The sequence below is a fragment of the Salmo salar genome, chromosome 07 (assembly GCF_965601325.2).
Source record: "Salmo salar chromosome 07, fSalSal1, whole genome shotgun sequence".
Classification (NCBI taxonomy): domain Eukaryota; kingdom Metazoa; phylum Chordata; class Actinopteri; order Salmoniformes; family Salmonidae; genus Salmo; species Salmo salar.
Genome location: NC_138297.1, coordinates 77,347,240 through 77,353,967, shown reverse-complemented (window position 1 = coordinate 77,353,967; position 6,728 = coordinate 77,347,240).

Here is a 6,728-nt window from a genome sequence, read left to right as displayed (position 1 = left end):
CGACACGACTCCAACATGTTTTGCCGTAGCTGTATACCATCAAGCCTCAGCCTGCAGACGGGCTCAGAGTTGTTTTCTAGAACATTGGGTCAGAGGTCACCTGCCCCTCCCCCCAACACTCCTTCCTGGTGTGATGTCATCAGGGGAAAGTCAGGTTCCTGTGTGGACAGCTATGTTCCCTACCCTTCCCCCACCTCTCAAACCTCTGGCAGTGTTAAACCATAAGGGTATATTACTGAAACCTCAGTGTTAAACCATAAGGGTATATTACTGAAACCTCTGGCAGTGTTAAACCATAAGGGTATATAACTGAATCCTCAGTGTTAAACCATAAGGGTATATTACTGAAACCTCTGGCAGTGTTAAACCATAAGGGTATATAACTGAAACCTCTGGCAGTGTTAAACCATAAGGGTATATAACTGAAACCTCTGGCGGTGTTAAACCATAAGGGTATATAACTGAAACCTCTGGCAGTGTTAAACCATAAGGGTATATTACTGAAACCTCAGTGTTAAACCATAGGGGTATATAACTGAAACCTCAGTGTTAAACCATAAGGGTATATAACTGAAACCTCTGGCAGTGTTCAACCATAAGGGTATATTACTGAAACCTCTGGCAGTGTTTAACCATAAGGGTATATTACTGAAACCTCTGGCAGTGTTAAACCATAAGGGTATATAACTGAAACCTCTGGTAGTGTTAAACCATAAGGGTATATTACTGAAACCTCTGGCAGTGTTAAACCATAAGGGTATATAACTGAAACCTCAGTGTTAAACCATAAGGGTATATTACTGAAACCTCTGGCAGTGTTAAACCATAAGGGTATATTACTGAAACCTCAGTGTTAAACCATAAGGGTATATTACTGAAACCTCTGGCAGTGTTAAACCATAAGGGTATATAGCTGAAACCTCTGGCAGTGTTAAACCATAAGGGTATATAACTGAAACCTCAGTGTTAACCATAAGGGTATATAACTGAAACCTCTGGCAGTGTTAAACCATAAGGGTATATAACTGAAACCTCAGTGTTAAACCATAAGGGTATATTACTGAAACCTCTGGCAGTGTTAAACCATAAGGGTATATTACTGAAACCTCTGGCGGTGTTAAACCATAAGGGTATATTACTGAAACATCTGGCAGTGTTGAACCATAAGGGTATATAACTGAAACCTCTGGCAGTGTTAAACCATAAGCGTATATAACTGAAACCTCTGGCAGTGTTGAACCATAAGGGTATATTACTGAAACCTCTGGCAGTGTTAAACCATAAGGGTATATAACTGAAACCTCTGGCAGTGTTAAACCATAAGGGTATATAACTGAAACCTCAGTGTTAAACCATAAGGGTATATAACTGAAACCTCAGTGTTAAACAATAAGGGTATATAACTGAAACCTCAGTGTTAAACCATAAGGGTATATTACTGAAACCTCAGTGTTAAACCATAAGGGTATATACCTGAAACCTCTGGCAGTGTTAAACCATAAGGGTATATAACTGAAACCTCTGGCAGTGTTAAACCATAAGGGTATATAACTGAAACCTCAGTGTTAAACCATAAGGGTATATTACTGAAACCTCTGGCAGTGTTAAACCATAAGGGTAAATTACTGAAACCGCTGGCAGTGTTAAGCCATAAGGGTATATTACTGAAACCTCTGGCAGTGTTAAACCATAAGGGTATATAACTGAAACCTCTGGCAGTGTTGAACCATAAGGGTATATTACTGAAACCTCTGGCAGTGTTAAACCATAAGGGTATATTACTGAAACCTCTGGCAGTGTTAAACCATAAGGGTATATTACTGAAACCTCAGTGTTAAACCATAAGGGTATATAACTGAAACCTCAGTGTTAAACCATAAGGGTATATAACTGAAACCTCTGGTAGTGTTGAACCATAAGGGTATATAACTGAAACCTCTGGCAGTGTTTAACCATAAGGGTATATTACTGAAAACTCGGTGTTAAACCATAAGGGTATATAACTGAAACCTCTGGGAGTGTTAAACCATACGGGCATATAACTCAAACCTCTGGCAGTGTATAACCATAAGGGTATATTACTGAAAACTCAGTGTTAAACCATAAGGGTATATAACTGAAACCTCTGGCAGTGTTAAACCATAAGGGTATATAACTGAAACCTCAGTGTTAAACCATAAGGGTATATAACTGAAACCTCTGGCAGTGTTAAACCATAAGGGTATATTACTGAAACCTCAGTGTTAAACCATAAGGGTATATTACTGAAACCTCTGGCAGTGTTAAACCATAAGGGTATATAACTGAAACCTCTGGCAGTGTTAAACCATAAGGGTATATAACTGAAACCTCTGGCAGTGTTAAACCATAAGGGTATATAACTGAAACCTCTGGCAGTGTTAAACCATAAGGGTATATTACTGAAACCTCTGGCAGTGTTAAACCATAAGGGTATATAACTGAAACCTCAGTGTTAAACCATAAGGGTATATTACTGAAACCTCAGTGTTAAACCATAAGGGTATATTACTGAAACCTCTGGCAGTGTTAAACCATAAGGGTATATTACTGAAACCTCTGGCAGTGTTAAGCCATAAGGGTATATTACTGAAACCTCAGTGTTAAACCATAAGGGTATATAACTGAAACCTCTGGCAGTGTTAAACCATAAGGGTATATAACTGAAACCTCTGGCAGTGTTAAACCATAAGGGTATATTACTGAAACCTCTGGCAGTGTTAAACCATAAGGGTATATAACTGAAACCTCTGGCAGTGTTAAACCATAAGGGTATATTACTGAAACCTCTGGCAGTGTTAAACCATAAGGGTATATTACTGAAACCTCTGGCGGTGTTAAACCATAAGAGTATATTACTGAAACCTCTGGCGGTGTTAAACCGTAAGGGTATATAACGGAAACCTCTGGCAGTGTTAAACCATAAGGGTATATTACTGAAACCTCTGGCAGTGTTAAACCATAAGGGTATATTACTGAAACCTCTGGCGGTGTTAAACCATAAGGGTATATTACTGAAACCTCTGGCGGTGTTAAACCGTAAGGGTATATAACTGAAACCTCTGGCAGTGTTAAACCATAAGGGTATATAACTGAAACCTTTGGTAGTGTTGAACCATAAGGGTATATAACTGAAACCTCTGGCGGTGTTAAACCATAAGGGTATATAACTGAAACCTCTGGCAGTGTTAAACCATAAGGGTATATAACTGAAACCTCTGGCAGTGTTAAACCATAAGGGTATATTACTGAAATCTCTGGCGGTGTTAAACCATAAGGGTATATTACTGAAACCTCAGTGTTAAACCATAAGGGTATATTACTGAAACCTCAGTGTTAAACCATAAGGGTATATTACTGAAACCTCTGGCAGTGTTAAACCATAAGGGTATATTACTGAAACCTCTGGCAGTGTTAAACCATAAGGGTATATTACTGAAACCTCAGTGTTAAACCATAAGGGTATATTACTGAAACCTCTGGCAGTGTTAAACCATAAGGGTATATAACTGAAACCTCAGTGTTAACCATAAGGGTATATAACTGAAACCTCAGTGTTAAACCATAAGGGTATATTACTGAAACCTCTGGCAGTGTTAAACCATAAGGGTATATTACTGAAACCTCAGTGTTAAACCATAAGGGTATATAACTGAAACCTCAGTGTTAAACCATAAGGGTATATTACTGAAACCTCTGGCAGTGTTAAACCATAAGGGTATATTACTGAAACCTCAGTGTTAAACCATAAGGGTATATAACTGAAACCTCAGTGTTAAACCATAAGGGTATATTACTGAAACCTCAGTGTTAAACCATAAGGGTATATAACTGAAACCTCAGTGTTAAACCATAAGGGTATATTACTGAAACCTCTGGCAGTGTTAAACCATAAGGGTATATTACTGAAACCTCTGGCAGTGTTAAACCATAAGGGTATATAACTGAAACCTCTGGCAGTGTTAAACCATATGGGTATATAACTGAAACCTCTGGCAGTGTTAAACCATAAGGGTATATAACTGAAACCTCTGGCAGTGTTTAACCATAAGGGTATATAACTGAAACCTCAGTGTTAAACCATAAGGGTATATTACTGAAACCTCTGGCTGTGTTAAACAATAAGGGTATATAACTGATACCTCAGCTCATCATCTATGTATCACTGGTGTTCCATCTAATAAGTCAACAGGCCTGAACACTCTCACCCTGTCTGTCTGTCTGTCTGTCTGTCTGTCTGTCTGTCTGTCTGTCTGTCTGTCTGTCTGTCTGTCTGTCTGTCTGTCTGTCTGTCTGTCTGTCTGTCTGTCTGTCTGTCTGTCTGTCTGTCTGTGTTCAGGTTTAAACCCACCAATATAATTTTCTACTAGCTAGTTATATCACCATTATAATATTCTACTAGCTAGTTATTCCACCATTATAATATTCTACTAGCTAGTTATATCACCATTATAATATTCTACTAGCTAGTTATATCACCATTATAATATTCTACTAGCTAGTTATACCACCATTATAATATTCTACTAGCTAGTTATACCACCCATTATAATATTCTACTAGTTATATCACCATTATAATATTCTACTAGCTAGTTATACCACCATTATAATATTCTACTAACTAGTTATATCACCAGTATAATATTCTACTAGTTATACCACCATTATATTATTCTACTAGCTAGTTATACCACCATTATAATATTCTACTAGTTATACCACCATTATAATATTCTACTAGCTAGTTATACCACCCATTATAATATTCTACTAGCTAGTTATACCACCATTGTAATATTCTACTAGCTAGTTATACCACCATTATAATATTCTACTAGCTAGTTATACCACCATTATAATATTCTACTAGCTAGTTATACCACCATTATAATATTCTACTAGCTAGTTATACCACCATTATAATATTCTACTAGTTATATCACCATTATAATATTCTACTAGTTATACCACCATTATAATATGCTACTAGCTAGTTATACCACCATTATAATATTCTACTAGTTATACCACCATTATAATATTCTACTAGCTAGTTATACCACCATTATAATATCCTACTAGCTAGTTATACCACCATTATAATATTCTACTAGCTAGTTATACCACCACTATAATATTCTACTAGTTATACCACCATTATAAAATTCTACTAGCTAGTTATACCACCATTATAATATTCTACTAGTTATACCACCATTATAATATTCTACTAGCTAGTTATTCCACCTATCCACTGCTGTTAACAGATCTAACCATAGTTATGTGTTGTTCTGTAAACCACCAGTCTGTAGCTGCAGTGTGGGGGCTCTGTGCTGGATGCCAGATGACCTGGAGTGACTGGTCCACAGCCTGTTGTCAGGAGGGAGTCCTGACAGGGATGAGTGTTAACTCTCTGAGAGGCTTATGTCTTCTTTAACTGTTGTCACGGCTATTCCAGGAAATACAGAGCGCACACAGGGGACTGTGTCCCCAAAACAAACACCCTATTCCCTAGTTGGCCCCGGTCAAAAGTAGTGCACTGTATAGGGAATGGGATGCCATTTGGGACTTAATCTAAGACTTCACACTCCTGGTATTTATAAACAGCCAACTTGTGTTGTTGCTCACTGCTGCTGGACTTCCTGTTCCTGCTGTGGGCAGGGAAGGGGGGGGGGGGGGGTTCTGGGCGGCAGGCAAGGGGGGGAGCTGAGGAATGACGGGGGGAGCCCAATTCCCAACTCAGCAGGACTGTATCCTGGAGCGATGTTTGTCCAAATCTCTGACCTCGTTCCGCTGGGCTGGACTGGAGCTGGGAGAGAGAGCCTGGGGGATAGGTCTAGGGGAGAGAGCGGAGGAGCGGGGTGACATGAGAGAACTTGGGAAGGTTCCTCTGTTTCTGCTGCTAAAGCCACTTTCTACCACTCTAAATTCCAAGCATCTGCCTCTAACCCTAGGAAGCTCTTTGCTACCTTCTCCTCCCTCCTGAATCCTCCTCCCCCCCCCCCCCCCCCCCCCCCCTCCTCCCTCTCTGCGGACGACTTCGTCAACCATTTTGAAAAGAAGGTCGACGACATCCAATCCTCGTTTGTCAAGTCAAACGACACCGCTGGTCCTGCTCACACTGCCCTACCCTGTGCTTTGACCTCTTTCTCCCCTCTCTCTCCAGATGAAATCTCGCGTCTTGTGACGGCCGGCCGCCCAACAACCTGCCCGCTTGACCCTATCCCCTCCTCTCTTCTCCAGACCATTTCCGGAGACCGTCTCCCTTACCTCACCTCGATCATCAACTCATCCTTGACCGCTGGCTACGTCCCGTCCGTCTTCAAGAGAGCGAGAGTTGCACCCCTTCTGAAAAAACCTACACTCGATCCCTCCAATGTCAACAACTACAGACCAGTATCCCTTCTTTCTTTTCTCTCCAAAACTCTTGAACGTGCCGTCCTTGGCCAGCTCTCCTGCTATCTCTCTCAGAATGACCTTCTTGATCCTAATCAGTCAGGTTTCAAGACTGGGCATTCAACTGAGACTGCTCTTCTCTGTGTCACGGAGGCTCTCCGCACTGCTAAAGCTAACTCTCTCTCCTCTGCTCTCATCCTTCTAGACCTATCTGCTGCCTTTGATACTGTGAACCATCAGATCCTCCTCTCCACCCTCTCCGAGTTGGGCATCTCCGGCGCGGGTCACTCTTGGATTGCGTCCTACCTGACA